At 41.2% G+C, this 18049-nt stretch overlaps 1 long non-coding RNA gene across 2 annotated transcripts in view; it reads right to left on the reverse strand.

The window, feature by feature from the left end:
• Positions 1-11674, reverse strand: part of LOC141957733 (uncharacterized) — a 51828-nt gene extending 40154 nt beyond the window's left edge. For both annotated transcript variants that reach the window (XR_012633162.1, XR_012633161.1), the window contains exons 1-2: positions 11586-11674; positions 9613-9741 (exon numbers count right to left, since the gene is read on the reverse strand). This is a non-coding gene — a long non-coding RNA (uncharacterized LOC141957733). The remainder of the gene's footprint in view (positions 1-9612; positions 9742-11585) is intronic.
• Positions 11675-18049: the final 6375 nt, after the last annotated feature.

The following is an 18049-nucleotide window of genomic DNA, read 5'->3' on the forward strand; positions in this document are numbered from 1 at the left end:
TTGTTTCAGCAGCACCAAGGTGATCTCCTCCCCACCAAGCTGTCTCTTGCCTTGCAAATCTCCCCTGAGAAGGGTGGAAGCAGTTCTTGTTTGGTATGTTGTCAAGGAACCAGAAACCCCTTTAGGCAGATAGTTGTCATATTTGCCTGTTGGGACAAATGCAGAGGTGTCCCTTGGCAACTTTCACCAGGGAGCTGGTGGCCGTCTGGGGGTGCTCAAGGCTGTGTGGGGATCTGTGTGGGGCTGGCCCCTGCCCACGCTGCAGTCCCTGGTGCCAGGGGCTCAGCAGGCCTGGAGCTGGGCCAGCTCCCTGAAGACCTGTGTGTGCCTGCTGTACCTTGGCCCAGTCTAATCTCTCCCACAGGAAGCAGCGTGTTCCCGCTGGGGTCAGCATGTGTGCAGGGCTGGCCTGGGGAGCAGGCACACAGCCTTTGGCTTGTGGGTCTCCTCAGCAGAGAGGTGTTGCGGCAGGTGTAGCGCTTTGCTGCTAGTGCTGCTGGCTGGGCTTTAGGAGTGACCATGGCTCAAGTTCAGGAGCATATTTGACTCCGAATGTCCCTCATGTTCAGAAAATTAATCCTCTAACACAAGCATCCTTTCTTTCTGGCACTGACTTCTGTCTACCAGACCTTAAGCACTTTTGACGCGCTTTTCATAGAGTTTTCACCCTTGTATCCCTGATTCTGTTAAATAGCCCATCAGCTCTGTTTGCTTCAAGGTGCTGGTCAGTGCTGGTACATCAGTAACAAAGAATGAGGAAAGCAGCTGATGCTGAGTCTGGATTTGGTTGTTTGTATGCATATAATAGTGCTGTCTTCTGGCAAGTTTCATCAACTCATTTGTTATGAAATCTTATGCCTAATCTCTTGCTCTGAGCCTGATGCTTTCCTGGAGCACAGTGCACCCCCTGTATTTCAGTACTCTGACACCCATACGTACTGTACTACTGAAGGCTGGAGGAAGAAGCTGTCATCCCTAATGTACTTTTAAGTTACTGTTCCTAGAAGCCGAGGGTGAGGTCAGACAGCAGTGTGAGACCAACATTGTGGCTCACTGCCAGCGCAGGGACTGTCTCCCCATCCCTCCCAGTGATGCCGTTTCACTCCTTCGCTGCCCCAGCTCTGGTGCGCGTCTGTTTGCACAGACTTATTCAGCCCTCTAGACTGGCCGTGGGTTGTTTCTCCCCCCTTCCTGGGTTAGTTTCCTGCTGGATTACTGGCTTGAATTGGTTTATCGGCCCATCAGCCAGGAAACAGTGCCAGCAGGAGGGAGCAGGGAGGGGAGGTGGGCTGGGGTGGATCCCCTCTCCTGAGGCGTCTGTGAGCCGAGCATTGGTACCAGCCCAGCCCTATCATTTCACCACACCCTCTGACAGAAAAGTGAAGGACACTTCAGCTATTCCCAAGATAGATGTCTAGATAGATAATAACAATAGACAATAAGAGCTGTGTACTGCACACAAGCATTTTTGGCAGATAACAACAATTCGGATATCAGTGTCTGAAGAGCAATGCTAGGTCCAGCTGTAACTGCAAACCCACCGACACAAAGGCCTGCATATCGAAGTACATTCCACCACTCTCGCTCTGCTTTCTGTTGCACTTTACCTTGAAGGATAGAGACTTGTCTGAATTAATTTCATCCTATTATCAGAGGTAGCTACTTTGTAACTGCTGGTAATTAGACTTCAGAAATATGCTACAGAAAGATTGACACATCTGTCAGAATTACTGCTCCTCCCATCATTGCATGTGTATATATTATTTTTCTGGTTTTGAAATCAGATTAATCTGCTGTGTTCTCGAGTCTTGGCCCTAAATTCAGAAAGATGCACATGTTCTCAGAGATATATTTTTAAGGAATAAACTTTCCTATTAAAAATTCAGCTTATCCTTTTGCTCTTTTCCTTCCTTGCTGAGCTGGTCCAAATCTAGACTTTCAAAGGTGCAGGTCTAAGCAAGCTTCAACTAAACTTCTGTCAGTGGATACAGCAGTAAATTGGATTATGATTACCAGAGAACCTAAGTCTGCCTAGGTTTTTAGAGACACTAAAATTTCCGGAGAAGTGCCCAGTTTCTACAAAGATATGTGAACTGCAGTGACTCTTTGAGAGTCCATAAAAACTGGAGCCTCTCTAATAGTTGCTTTGGCAAACTGAAAGCTGGATATACTTTCTTGCTCAGTTCTTGGTTCAGGAAACTTTTGAACAAATGTGTAATGTTATTTCTGTTCAGCAGGGCATTTAATTTCAGTAGTGCCAAAGGGAAAAAGGCTTTATCCTATTGTTGGTCTTAGTGTGGCTGAGAACTGGAGGACATTATGATCTGCAGTTTAAAATCTCTCATGTAATGAGCTGCTTTCATGCTTGACTCTAGTGGGCATAAAACCAAATTTGATTCTCATTTAATCTTAATAGTTAACGCTAAATTCCTAAAATCTAAGCATCTTTAGGATGAACCTTCGCAATTTTCACAGATGGTCAAGTTTTCACAGGTGCCGAGTATCTACTCCTGGCAGAAATGAGTGGCATAGCCACCCTGTAGAAGAACAAAAAGGCCTTTATAGCCTATTGCTGGCAACCAGCTGCCAGCTCATAGAAGCAGTTGGCCACCTCTCCTGCAGTGTTTCCAGTGGGTTATGGGACAATAAAATAAAGCTTGTTACTAAAGGGCTAAAGTCATGCTCTGATCTTTTTGAGAACCTGCCTGAATTGTCCATAATCTTCTGTTTATCAACTATTGCTAAAGTTCATTTATTTATAACCATGACAAATAACCCTGTTGTACATTCTTCCAGTGATTTATTGTGCAATTGTTTTGCATTCCTGAAATGTAAAACAAACCATCAAAGTAAGACACGATGCAAGATATTAATTTTCAAGAAACAAATGGAGGAGAATGATTCCTTGAAATGGACACTGCAAAACATAAACCAGCTGCCTGTACACTATGATAAGATTTAAACTAAAAAGTTACAGTTCTGATGAGGTCTCCATGAGAAGAGAAAGCTGTTTTATTGTAGAGTAGATAATGATTATGCCATTTCATCACAATGTCACTTAGCTCTCCAATAATTCCTCGTACTGCCTTAAAGACTGGGCTGTTGCTGGGCAGCCTTGCTCTGGAGCCTGTGTCCCTCACTGACCTGTAGTTGCAGAAAATGGCTCATGCAACCTGATCCAGCTTCCATTATGGAAAGAGAGGGCTGGATCCGGCATTTTGTGCATGATGTCAGTGGTCATGTTCATATCTCATCTCCAGTTCTCCATCCTCCACTCATGTAATAGTGCATGTGCCAGGAAGTTGAGCTGCAATTAGGATACCACAGGAAAGATGTGGAGGTTGTACTCCCCTCTCTGAGGTCTTGGGACACACATAAGATTGGGGCTGTCCAAAGAGTGTCCACTGTGCAAGGAGGTGGTGTTTTCTTTACTATCTCTTATCTAGTCTGTCCCAATTAAACTCATGAGGCAAGAAAATGCCCTCAAGTTTCTTAGGGCTTTTATGTATAAACAGGCACATTGTGTTCCACCCAGAAACCTATGAGCACCCAGTGCATTGCACAGACTGATTTATCTAAGACCAGGTTGGGAACTTCTTCACAATTATTAGTTTTGAGGACCCTTTAATTAGCATGACTGCCTCAGTCAGACCTATGTTATGTGACCATTATGTCATATGGACATGTATCAGATATTATATGGACATTACTGTTATGTTCTCCTGTGTAATCCACATCCTGATCATCAGGACAAGCAAGCAAGCATGTGATACTGACTGTATTACTGTTGATTGTACTAATGGTTTATTTAGCTCCATCCCAATCCATTCCCAAGCCACAGCAGAGCATGAACACACTGGGAAGTCTTTTGGGGTTACTGGGATCTGCCTGTGAGTTCCTGAGTTTGTGACCACTCACAGTGGGACCCAGATGAAGCTTTTCTTGCTCTGTCATGTGCATTCTCCAGGGAGTTCACCCTGCAGTCTTTTCCTTGAGCAGCCCTTTTCTGAGATGTCTTTCCTATTTGACTGTCCCATTTGCAGGACCTTAGTTATCCTTGTAACCTATGTCCCTCCATCAGGCTGTCTGAGATTGATCAGTGGGTCCAAGAGCTACTAGAGAATGACACACCTACATGTCTGCCGGTAAATACACACCCATAGGAAAATACACATAAACAGGCACATTGTGATCATACACACCTATTTTCCCAGAAGCCAGATGAAAACCCTACAGACACTCTTTGCCCACCCTTGCTATTGCAAGCAGATTCAGTCTCTTAAGATCCAGGAAGCCTGTAGTGAAAGTGCCTCTGAGTTAAACAAATTAAATGGCTGGCTAATATTAATATAATCAAACTTCATCTCAGCAAGAGCAGAAACAATGTACAGAGCTCTAACATTACTGGAAATTTGTGAAATGAGCATGCTGTTTCTTGGTTGTTTTCTTCTGTTTAATACCAATTGTTTAGAAAAGAAAACTCTTCTGAAAAAGGAAATCAAGAGCATTTCTCCATCCCTACCGTTGCTGCAATAACAGGAAGCAAAATTCACATATACAGAGCTTGGCAGATAAGAGCTGAATGGTAGTTTGTTTTTCACAGCCAGTGGCAAGTGATCCAAAAGCAAATCAAATCACTTGCCCTTCTAATTCACAGTGAGCCCTGAGTCCCCTGGGACTTGTGCAGGCACCAGGACGGATCTCCCCAGGGACAGGAGCTACAGGAGACCTCTCTTTTGGACTGGCAAAGTGGCTCTAAGCCAACCAGTTCATGGTGGTGGGTTGGCAGCTGTAGCACCATCTGTGTGAGGTAACCTGGCCACTGGCAGAGGGAAGGTAAAGGTATCCCTAAGCAGTTGGCTATGCCTCACCCAGGGGTTTCTCCAACTTTGGATCTGATACAAGGAAATGATCACCTGCTTTGCAACTTATTTATTTATAGCAATTTATAATCATTTCTGAATATTGCTTAATAATCCTGCTTGTCCCGACTGTCCTGTGGAAGCTTACCAAGGACTACTGTGTTCATCAACACAAAGCAGTTTTCTGTGAAAACTTACCAAGAATTACTATCGACAAAAATATGTTTCTTGTCCTTGGAAAGCAGATGCGCTCTAACTAGTTTAGTCTTTTAATGAATAGATAGCCATATATGAACGGTAGAAATTGATACACTGGTACTTTTAGATAAGATAGAATGAGTAAACTGGCTGAAACCACTCTTGTTCAAGAAACTGGCTAAGAGAATCTGCACATGCTCTGAGAAAAAGTACAAGGTTAGAAAGACTACGAGCTTTCCTCCAAAAGATCCCTGAAGATGATGCCCAGGAGGCAATGCCCAGGTGCAGTGATACCATAAACTGCTGACACTAGCCTTTCAAACTAACTCCAGCCTTACTTATGCATATCGATATTTGTGTTATGTAATCCAATTAATATGTATATCCACACTCTATATAGTTCTTGGTAAAATGTGCTGAGGGGTGCAAGCTTTGTGGAGAAATCCCCTGCACCCCGCTGCTGGAGTAAACATACCAGCTTTATAACTCTCTGAGTTGTAGAGTCTGTTTTCCGCAAATCAGATCCTCCACAATTGGAGGAGGGAAATTTTCAACTGACCGGCTGGTTTCAATCCAGGTAGCCTTTCTGCTCATTGCCTTGGCAGGAAGATCAGCTGGTGGTCTTCTCCCCTCACATGGCAAAAAGCAGCATCTCAAACTCTGCAGTTGGCACCAAACAGTTGCCTTGTAAAGCACTTTGGCTGTGAGGTGAAGGTTTTTGCAGCAGCAGTGCAGGGAATAGCTGAGGGCACTGCTAAAGTTTGAGGCTTTGGAACAAATGCAGCAGCTGCATGGTTCTATTATACTAATGCTCTCAGCAGCAAAGTAATTAATAGACTTGACCACTTACATGTCTTTTTGGGGAGGTCAGACTGGATTCTCCCTACTAGGAGACTCGCATCTCTCAGGTAGTTTCAGGCTGTCTGCAGAGTTAGAACAAAAGTACTCTGCTCATGTATTCCAGTTTATATGTGTAACTTTGGGATGAGAAAAATGAAGGTTTAAGATGCTAGAGCCATATTTTGCAGCACACCAAGGACTGTGCTCCACAAGTGTCCCTGTCAGGAGCTGTGCAATACATGGCTTCTTTATCTTGTCGCTTCCCTTGTATTTTCCATCTAGTTACCTAGGTCAGCATGTAATGTTTTGTTCCACATTCATGTTCACAGAGCCTGAATTAATATCAGTGGATTTCATTCAATCCTTCTTTTTCATCCAGCCTGAGAGCTGATACTGTTTTTTGACAGTATGTTATTGTCAGCTAAAGCTGGCACTGCTAAAGCATACGCTTTCTGAGTTGGGACTTGCTCACTGGCTGCTATCGTTTGGTGTACGTATATATGTATGATACCATGTCCGTAAAAAAAAAACCCAAGATTATATCTTTAGCAGTAAAAAACAAAGCATTTTAAACAACTGAAATGCACTCTGACCATTGTGACTTCTGTCAAGTGTGGACCCAAGAGGCAAGCACTTACACATTTCTGGGGTTGTAATAGTGGAGGGAGCCTTGAACAAGTCTTCTGCAAATAAAGACCTGTAGGAACTTGGGATTCCTGAACCAAAGAATTTACTATTTCAGAAATAATGTACTTCTGTAATGCATGTGTCTCACCCAAAGGTTCAATCACGCAAAGTGTTTTAAGGGCTGAAATTAAACTTGATGGGGTAGCCTTATTAAACCTTTTGCCTGTTGTTGCCTTTAGGCTGGGCTGCATTGCAGACGTGTTTGCTGGCTTAACTGCTTTGAACAGTTTGCCTGTCTTGACACAGCAGAAAAAAACTACTGGGTTTTTTTGGGGGTGGTGGAATATTTTGCATAGCATCCACTGAGCTGGGATTCCTATGCATATGAATTGCACTGTTGCTTAAAACACAGATAGAAAACTTGTCTGTATTTAGAATGGGCTGTGTGTGTATATATGTATAGACAAGCTGGCAGCTCCCTGTCACTGTCCTTGACACTGTTCTGTCCACTTGCCTCCTGTGCTCCCAGTTTCCTCCACGGTGTCCTCTATCTGATGTGTTTCCTACATGGGAATGTGTTTTTTACCTACCTGTCATTTACCACCATGAGATAAAATGTTTTATTTCTCTCTCATGAACTATAGAAACAAGCTCCATTTAAATGTAAAGATAAAGCAGCTTTATTACTAATGTTACTAGCACAGTAAACCTTTGACCACTTGTGAAATGATGGCCAATGCTCTGCTTTATAGCTGGGTCATTTGGGTTTCGATCAGGTGGGGTGTAACTCAGAAAGATGCTTGTTGCCGTGACACATGGCTTAACAATTCTCATTGCATCTTATCAGGGAAGTACCTACAGCCCAGCCATTTACTTACCGTTACTTTTTAAAGTTAACTAGGAAATGTGTCATCTTTAAATAATCTGTAGGAAGTATCTAAGCAGGCAGCATTGTTTGTGGAAGGCAACCACTGCAAATGTTTGGCATCTTCAGTATTCATGTTTATTGCTTGTATATGGACAGTGAGGTGTAAGTGCAAATAGCTGTAGCAAATTGGAGCACAACAATATGTATCCTAGATGGCTTCTGAAAGCATATGTTTTCAGGGATTTTCACACAGTCAAGTCTCTAGACATCCACTGCAAGAATGTAAGAAAAATAATAAATAAACCCAAATCCTGACCACGGGCCTCAGCACACAACTTTGGAACAATACTTCTCTACTAGTGAATTGTTCTTTTAGAGTGACCAGTTTCTACTCGTAACCAAGTACATGCTCCTTGCTGTCTGTTGGCTAACTGTAAGCTTCAGGTGACACCTTCACTGAGATGCGCGCAATTAAATTGTCTTTTATAGATCTGGGTGTCTGAAACCTGGCTGGAACTGAGTCAGCACTTCTGTGGTGATGCACAAGCTGAGCAAGACCCATTGACACCACAGTGCTGAGAAACCTCAGCCAAAAAATCCAGGTGTTGACAAGGCTGGAGAATCCTCTCTGCAAGTAATGAGCAGCTCCACAAAAAACAATTCTTGATTAATAAATCATTGGAAGCTTTCATAATTCCCAGTTTAATAGAATTTAAACATGAGAGAGGATTAAGTGAATAACAGAAAGCATTCTGCAAGAATTTCCCCCAGAGCACTGCGGGTGAGAGAATGAAGGGAGAAAGGGAGCGCAGTTGAGTTGTGCTTGCAGTGGAGGAATGCATGCCTCTCAGGGGTGGTGCACGCTCCTGCTCGCTGCATCACACACAAGCACTGCTGGGAGAAACCAGGGCTCGCTGGGGAGCGGGTGGGCAAATCTCACCTTGCGTTTGATTCGTGAGTCACCGAGATGTGTTTTGTCTCGCATCATTCTTTTTCCCTCTCCACTCCCTGCAACAAAACCCTCCTCTGCAATTCTGAAAGTAAGGCCTCATTTTCTGGGTAGCTGCTGCAAGGGGGCAGGATTTTCAGAGTAATGCTCAGAAGCGACATAACCCAGCAACAGATGTCTTTTATAAAATACTGTGTTTTCCTGACCTACTTGAAATCAGCTTAGTGACAGCAGAGCTACCCAGAAAAAAATGACTGTCTTTCTGCATGAGCTAGATTAGCATTTTTATTTGAAGCACAAAACATTGATGAGAAACAGCAGCTGTAGATATAAAAGGTAGTTAACCAGAGAAAACAAGCATATTACTTAAATAGGGAGGCTCAACAGAGAATAAGTTATCAAAAGCACAATGATGCTTGAAAAACGCTGTGAGAATGACAATAATTTTCTGTCATGAAAGTGGAATTATGATTCTCCTGAGCCACAGAATATAATAATCTGGAGTAAATCATTCCATCCCTTTTCAAACAAGTACTTTTCACTGCCAAAAAGAGACAACTGTACCACGGACAGGGGAAAACAATTACTCTGTGAAACTCTGAATAGCACTTTGTGTCCAGATATCAAATTTAAATTGCCATATCAGAGTCCTCTATTAACATCTTTTAAATTAATGGTCATTAATCTTGTGGCCCTACTGATAGTGCCAAAACAAATAAGTGCATTTTTTTCATTCCCATGGCAAGAGTGTTGTTACAAGAGCAGTATAGCAGCTATGCACAAGGTCCCCAAGGTGTAGGAATGGATAGAATTGCCCTGTGAACTTGGGAATGTAACTGGCATGTTGGTGGGAAAATGAAGGGAAAAGTGTTTGAATTCTCTTCCCAGCCTCTAAAATGCTGCAAAATAACGTTAATTCTTCATTATATTAATATGACAGAAACATGGAAAAGGCTCAGCTTGTGAACAGCAGTATAGACATGTGGCCCAGGCCTTGATAAAGTGCTAGTATATGTTTGCCAAGCAGTAGTGCAGTCCAGCTTTCTATCTGTCTCCTGTGCACCTGTAGCTTCTGTTACTGTATTAAACTGAGTAATCGGGGGGGGGGGGGGGGGGGGGGGCGGGGGGGGTGTTAGTGTTTATGCTTGAAATACCCCTTAGGATCAGAGAGTGCTAGCCTCTACAGTCTACAGGAAAACCACAAAGACGAAAGGTCTAAGGTGAAGGAGTGATGTTATGGTGGTGCCAGGAACTGAACCCATACTTACTATATTTCCAGCTACTGTCTCACTTGCTGAATTGCCCCTCTTTTTCCTCTACTTATTCCTTTGCGGCAGCTTTTCTTTCCTTGTAGGTGTGGGAACTGGCAGCTACCAGTGCTTCTGGTTTCAGCAAGCCTTGGGAAGAAAGAAACGGTCATAATACTGTGAAGTGGGTCTGGGCACACTCGGTATCCAAGGTGTGCCCAGTTCCTTCCTATGTACACCCCAACAGCCTGGGGCACATCCCACAGCAGAACAAGTAACCAGACCATTTACTATGGGAATGTCAGAGAAGGATAGAACTAATTTCTCTCCCCCCCCATCTGACTATTATACTCACCCACATTTTAATAGCCACAGGTTAACTTTTTACCAGCTGGTAAAGTTATGTTCATTAAAATGCCAGAAACCAGCGAAACGTTTGGTGAAAAATTGGAAAATCTGAGGTACCATAGTAGAAAAGCAAAATATCTCTACAGTGACATAATTTGGTGCTGTGAGCCACAGTGTGTGTGTGTTTCATGCTACCAATCTTTCTTATATCTCCTGTGAGGTACCACAGCACAGTGCCTCAGTAGCAGTCATATGGCATCCAAGGGTGTAAAGAGCAACTAGGGAAAGAAACCTAAGTTAAAATGCCAGTAGAGATTTCAAATCATAGCATTTAATTATCAATATCCCTTTTCTCTGGGTGCGAAAAGAAACGGATGAAATATTTTGATTTTCAATCAAATATCCTTTGGCAATTTTCAAGTGTAGAGGTTTTCACTGAAAAAAAATGCTATCAATTACTTTTATGGAAAAAAAAAAAACAAAACTATATTTTGCAATCCAACCTTTTCTTCCCCCCCCATCAGATAATGTTGTGATCACCTTTAGCTGCAAGGGAACTTCCTGTTCCCAGTACCCCAACTCAAAAGTGAGTTGATATCAATGTGAGGTTTTGTTTATTCAGAGATGTCAGGATCAGGCTTTAAATCTGTAGAAACAAGAGGGCCTATTACTCTTTTACTTGTAGATGTGCAACTGATGGGTGTTCAGCCTCTAGGAGTTTAGATGACTGCGATAAGGTTTCAGATAAACATCCAAATGTTTAGATTTTTATCTAAACCAAAGCTCTGAACCTTTAAAGGATTACCCACCTCCAGGGATAATCCTGTAGTGATTTCAACACCTGTACTGAGTCAAAATCAGTTCAGAGTCTCCTGGCCACAAGAAATGGTTCAAGCCCACCCTATCATTTGTTTTGGATGGCTAAAACAGTCTGTGTCAGATCTGAACACGATTAGCTGGGCACTCAGATTTTAAATGACTCCATCACAGGAAAGCCCCAAATAGTCATCAATAGGATCAGTTATTACCACAGAAAAACAACCTGTGACACTATGCTTCTGTGGCCTACAGAGTAAATATGTCCTGAATGTTTTCATGGTGAATCAGAAGCTCTGAATACCTCACAGTTTTATAGATATTTTAAATGAACTGCTTTTCTGTCAGCATTTTACTTTGGAAGCAGACTTTGCTGCCCTCTCTTGCAGTTGTCATGCAAATGTGTTCACCACAGCACATAGCAAAGCTCCACTGGAGGTTTGAGGGACTGATCATAAAAAAGTGCTGCCCCCAGATAAAGAGCAACATATCTCATGAGTGTCCATTTCCATTTGTTACCACAAGTGAGGGAAACTTTTTTGGTCCTGTTCCAGCATCTGTGCACAGCCCATGACAGAAAAGGCTGTATGCTCTTCTCCTTCCCTGGCAGCAGCTTGTCCAGCTGCCCTGAGGAACAATTGGACTTTGGGCTTCATTCACATTTCTCCAAAACGAAGCAGTAACTCTTATCAGGGTTTATGGAATTCTTCCAGCATATCTGACAAATTATTCTGGGTTTAGTTTCAGTTTTAGATGCTGTGATCACGCTTCTCAAACAATCAGGAACTGGGAGGAAATGAAAAGAATTATGCCTAACATTTTATACATACCTATGCACATGCATGTGTATAGGATGCACATTATTTCACCATGGATCTGAAAGTCCTTTACAAGTGTGAACCGATCATGCCACAAAACCCTCCTTTTCCCTATTAAAAAAAAAAAAAAAAAAAAAGTCAACTGGTATTATTCTGACAACAAAATTATAGACAGAACACAATCTTCCCCTGAGGCCTTTTGGCAAATCCTCCAGCTTTATTTGGACTGAGTCCCCTGATAGCCTGAAAGGAAGGCAAAGGTTTTTTAATAGAAGGATTGCCCAGTAAACTGAACTGTTGTTTTCATGGGTTTGGGTTTTTGGGTTTTTTTTTAATCTAAGCAAGAAAAAAGAGGGTTCACTATTCTTCATTTAAGAAGTTTGTCTGCTGTAAGCTAACATATCTCTGGAAGTAACTACTGGCTTTGATCACTTTCCTGAAGTACAATGGTATTTAAGGAAAAGCTGATCTTATTTTAATCACTGGTTCTTCAGCTCATCTTTGTAATTAGAAGGAAAGCTTGCCTCAACAGTGCTCAGGTGGAATGCATAGGAAACATATGATTAAATGGTGATTCTAAGTTTAGCATTTTACCTCCAGAAAGCAAAACAAGCATTAGGTGCAAAGTGTTTTTCATAAAGTCAAGAGACATTTGAAAGATGAAGTTAATTAACAATGGCCTATGTAATAAGCAAAAACAAAGGATGAAATTATAGTGAATTAAAGCCAGCTGGGATCTTGCTGTTGCGTTCAACAGGGCTAGACTTTTAAGCTTCCATTTTCGCACTGGGTCTTCTCTACAGATTTCATTTGACATTCATGGTGAGGTGAGTTGCAGAGAAATTTATCTATAAGGAAAACAAGTACAGATTGGGTTTGCTTTTCTATGCTAGTCTTATCTGATCATCCTGAAATATTTAGAAGCTTCTCCCTGCCCTGTTGTGCATCCTATTGCTTGGTAATTTCAGACAAATGTTTTTAACAGAGTTCTGGTGAATAATTTCTCCTTAATGTGTTGTAAATCCCTGGAAGTGGAGGAGAATGTTTTCCTGGAGGGAATGAACTTGTTCTCCCTTTTAAATGGAGCTGTTCTCTAGTAACTGTGATGATCTGGCTACTGTCAAGTAGGCCTCTGCAAATGTATGTGTTAGGAATGTTTGGACTTAGGAAAAATAAAGATATGTTGTACCACAAAGTCAACATCTAACTTTTCTAAAGGTGATGGTCTGGGGAGTATTTTCATCCACATCACTGTTATTATTGTAGGATACCTACTATTTGCATCTCTGATTCATTGGTTATTCCCCCACCATCCCAAGAAAGATTTATCCCTGGTAGGAATTTAGTAAAAGTAAGGGAAGAAGTTACTGCATGGACAAGCAATGCTGTTCTCATTATATTGCGTACTAGGCAACCAAAATAAAACTAAGGGTTCCCAGGAGTTCCTTCAGTTTCTTTAGCCAATGTTTTCCACATCTCTGTGATATTCTCACCAACCTGTTTCACACTAGAATTTAATGTCGAATGAAGTAAAATCCAGTGTGTACCATCTGAAGAATGCAAATGCACAGAGGACTTGATATGAAGCCATTCACAGTGCTCTCTTCTGAAATTATATTGAGCACAGTCTTGTCTCATGCTTATCTGTGTTTGTAATTGTAGCTCAAAGGATCATCAGAAAAAAGGCCATTTGCTAAAGTGGGTTTTAGAGTCTACACTACAAAATATAACACACATAGATTCAGAACAGGCTTTCTGGAATCTGACAGATATTCAAATCTGGAATATTTTCTTTTCCTACTGAAAGGAATAACATGTGCAGTCTCAGTTTTTACCTGTGGAAAATATGGTTGGTCCATGATAATGGTCTCCCGATGCCAAAGCATTGATAGGAAATCAAATACTAGATTTTTTTTTTTTCCCAACTCTTTTGAAAACCAATTAAGAGTAGAAAGTGTTATTAACAGCAAATCCCCTAAACAATTAATTTAGGCACTTAATAGTTCATTTGAAATCTCTAGAGAGATACAGAGAAAAATTCAAAAGTTTCTTTAACTCAGAAGTTTTGGACTAGGTGCAGAAGCTGCCCTACATGAGGGAAGAGATCAAGTACGTAGAAGACAGACCGGATATCTGGATTTAAAATGTAATGTAGATTATTTTTCAGAATAGTTTCTCCTATTGGCTTCTTGATTTCAAAATTTGATGCTGGTGTGACAGTTTCTTTAAAAGACAAGAATCTTTATAAAAGTCCCTTCGATTCCATTTATTTCTATTTGCAGAAGAGGTAAGTGAGGGTCAAAAGGCCCCAGGAGTGCCTGGCTCCTGGCAAAAGACAGTCAGCATTTCCTGAGCACAGTAAGCTTGAGATTACAGTTTGAAAAAGTGAGGAAGAAAGAAATCAGTGAGCCCACAGAAGGAGCAGAAACAACTTCCCTCCTACCACCTTGCTGAGTTTTCATTTCACTGCACTCATAGTGCATTACGGTGATTCTCGTGAAATCATGAAGTTACATCAGCCAGGTACTTTCAGTAAAAGGACTGGAGATACCAGGCCTGGTCTGCAAGGTAAAGTAGTGGATATTTACCTGAACATGCCATGAAACAACACAGCAAATGTACTTTTTTTAAACCTTAAGAACCAAGCCTCAGGCTGTATGGTGAATAGATTTGGATGATAAAGTGTTCTGTTGTTGTTACATGGGTATTTATTACCCAGTGAAATCTCTATAGCTGTTAATTGTGTAAGAATGCTTATTTTTAACCTGCTGATCAGCAGGGACCAACTACCTCAATGATTATATTGCTGCAGCATGTTCTTTATCTGATGTTTAATGGGGGGGGGGGGCAGGGGAGGGGAGGTTTGTAATAACAATTTCTCTTTCTGCTACACTCTGGCCATTTACCCATTATGTTACTGCCTGTTCCTCAGAGAGGACTGGCATAGTAATGTAGAGACATCTACTCACCCAGTAAGTTATAAAATATACTAATTTTTGCACACTAGTCAGGAAAATCTAGGCTTCCTGATGCAAAATATTAAGAAAGTTGCTTTGATATCTACAGTTTCTTGGCAAGTCTCATTTAAAACACTTTGATATATAGAACATAATGTTTTATAGATGAGTAAAAGGAGGTTCAGAGAGGCCAGACCATGGCAAAAGCCATCATCCTGATTTTTCATTCTCTGAAGTCAAACATGTTGCCAAAGCAAATACAAATGCCACTCTTTTTCAGAATGGGTGTTTGCAGAGCTGACTGCTCCTGGGCCACTGGACTGTAAGACAATAGCTTACACATGATCAATTGCACATTTTTAGGGGACATATCAGACACCAATAAGCAAATAAAATATTGAAAAGGGAGGTGCAGCTGTGAGTCCCTCATACCTGACTAGTGAAGACAGCAGTCCAACTATCTCTGCACCAGTACAATACTGCCTCTTACAGCTTTTCATATTATGAATGGAGTCTGAAATATGTCCAGCCGAGAGGGGAAAGTAAGAGAGGAAGACAGGGAAATGGACAGGAATGGGAGGAAAAGAAGAATAACAATGCATTGCTTTGAAAAGGTAGGCTTGACTCCAGCTTAACTTCAAACACTACTGAGCTGCGCAGTGGCTCAGCAGCTGGGAGGTTTTCCTAATGATATTGTGCTGGAGTGGCTTCTACTGCTGTGACACAGCCATGCTGCTGAAGACTCTGGGGAATTACCTTGGTATTTAATTTGTTGTTATGAAAACAGTGAGTTTGACTGCAGCAAGAATAGTTTCTTCCCAAACAGTTACCAGAATCCTATTGTTGTTCTCCTTCTTGTTGACCTTTTTGCTGGTTTTGCAATTATAATAATGATTTTCCCGGCTTTGCTATCTTGAATTTGTTTGATTTATATTGTGCCAGGAATTCAGAAGGGGAAAAAGCAGCCCATCTCAGGCAGAAGTTTTGCTAAATTAAGGATTTTAGAGAAGTAATTTTTTTGAATGGAATTGTGATGCAAAGAACAAGATCTTCCTTGCTTTAAGCATTTTAGTTGTATATGGCCACTAGAAACATAGGGCTCATCTTCAGTTCTACCATTATACTGCTACAACACAAGCTGTTCAATTGTGTTTTTTAAAAATTCATTAAAAGCAAATGCTACTTCTTTTGGAGTGTAAAGGTTGTGAAAAAGTCTTATGATGATTTTTGCATCTGTAACTTTGCTGAGATCAATTACTTCCCCACTTAGTTTTGTTCTTTTCTACAGGTATTTACTGGGCTTTCTACTCTGACCCCCATGTAAAATTCTGAAATTAAGAGAGAAGCCCCTAAAGAGCAGGTCACAAGTCTGCTTTGGATAGCTATAAATAGGCTTTACTCAGGAGTCTGTTTACAGCATCCCTGTGTGAAACCTTTCATTGACCTCCCATGAAGGTAAGGGTCAGGTAAGTGTTTTAGGCCAGGCTTTACCCACTTGTGGTGCAGGGGACAACAGCATGACAAAATCATTTCCAGTTCTATTCTCCTGTGTCTTCAGAGACCCAGAGTTTAATTTCTCCAAGTGCCCAAGACATGACAATATTAAGAAGGTGTTGTCTTGGCTGGTGCAGAAATCAAATTATTGTAAAATTATCTGGCTGTGAAATATGTCACCAGGACAGCTGCATGAGCTCCCCCTTGCCCTCTGCTAATGGCCGATGACAATGTCGTGAGTGAATGTGTAATTGTGCCTCTGTCTCCATTCAGCCTGTGTCTCCTGTTGTATTTTAACAAATTTGCATGATATCCAAGATACAAGCAGCAAGCTAAAAGCTAGTGAAAGTTTCAGTTAACTTAGACACAGGTTTGTGTAAATTTATGATGCTCTTTTGAAAGCCAATTATAATAATGAAAGAATATAAAATTATTTTTACATTTCCTATGATAAATGTTCTTTATTGTAGATAGCTGACTGTATTTGAAGTAACATTTGCTTACAAAACTATGTACCACTATAATAAGATAACATAGTCATTATGATGCTATTTGCTGTGTTTATACAGTATGCTGATTCAGTTCCTGCGCATCACTTTTCTTTTACTACTTACGGCTGTATTTAAAAAAAAAAAAAACAGCAACAAAAAATCCAACAACCAAACCACCAAGCAACAAACGACAGAAAAGTACTACACTTTTTTGAATTTGCGTATGAAACTGTATGTTATCTGTGCTCTGCAAAGCTTACATTTTAATTGACATTTCTTATCTGCAAGGACGTACTTTTCTACAATAAGGGCAGTGTGCCATAAGCTACTTATGAAAGTCCTATTAGGAGACAATTATTTTAATTATTATATTTATTAAGAGTACTGCCAAAAACATCCTATCCACTTCAGGAGTAGAAAAAGACTTCTCCATCCTACACTCAGTTCTCCCAAGAGAGCTTGCAATCCACAGAGAGAAAACTAGTAGGGAACAACTGGAGAAGCATGCAGGAGCTGGGACAACAGTGTGGCTTCAAGAAAACACAAACACAGTCTTGAACGTGTTTTATTAGGACCTAGATGAATGAACTATAGAACTATCCTGTCTACTGCATGTATTTTGTTCTTAAATGACAGTAATATAAGTGAAAGAAGGCAAACATTATTTGCTGGTTTACTACCACCTCTTCCAACAATGTGTCATTTGCATATATTTCTGTAAAAAACAATGCTCTTAATTCTGCATGGAGTATTCATATATACTGTGCTCACAGACCCTGTAAAGATGGATTTTATGTGCCCCATTAAAGGCATTATATTAGTATGATACCAAAGGTACCAGCTCACATTAGCCTCTTTTTTCCACATGGTTATTTGCATAGATATTTGCAGTAGTCGATTTTTAGCATACGGCAGGGAAATAAGGCAGTTCAAGAAGAGCAATGTGCTTCTGCAGTTTAATGAAAGAGTCCAAGCTCCACGTGAAGAAGCCACAGAACTGTGCTCACCCTCATTTGTTATTTTGCTCCGTTTTCCTCGGAAGCACTGTTTAATACTCATCCTTGCAGCACAGATGGAAATGACTCAATAAATCTCCACCTGGGGAATATCAAAACCTAGACAGAGTTGAAATATTGCTGAAAGAGAGAGAGAGATTTAACATAAAATCAGGAAAATTAGTCCAATGCTGGAACAGAGTTAGTATGCTAGTCTTCCTCCTTCTCCCTTGCCCTCCCCTGGGTTTCCTGAAACCCATGTCGAGCATGGGTGTTCACTTATTTTAGAATCCTGGAATTTAAGTTCGTGCACTGGAAAGGGAGAATGGGTTTATGGAGCCATGACTCATCCCAAAGCACAGAAGAAAACACTTTGACCAGCACTCTGGCCTCGCTCAAAGTCCATTTCTTAAGGGTGGTCTTGCAATCAACGGCTTGGAGAAAGCATGTGGATCCTTGCTGCCAGACCCAAATAGATGGACACTGACCCAACCAAATCTCTTCTGGCTAAAAGCTTCATCCCGCAAGACCACTGAGAC

This window comes from Athene noctua, chromosome 2 (assembly GCF_965140245.1).
Source record: "Athene noctua chromosome 2, bAthNoc1.hap1.1, whole genome shotgun sequence".
In the NCBI taxonomy this organism is placed as follows: Eukaryota; Metazoa; Chordata; class Aves; order Strigiformes; family Strigidae; genus Athene; species Athene noctua.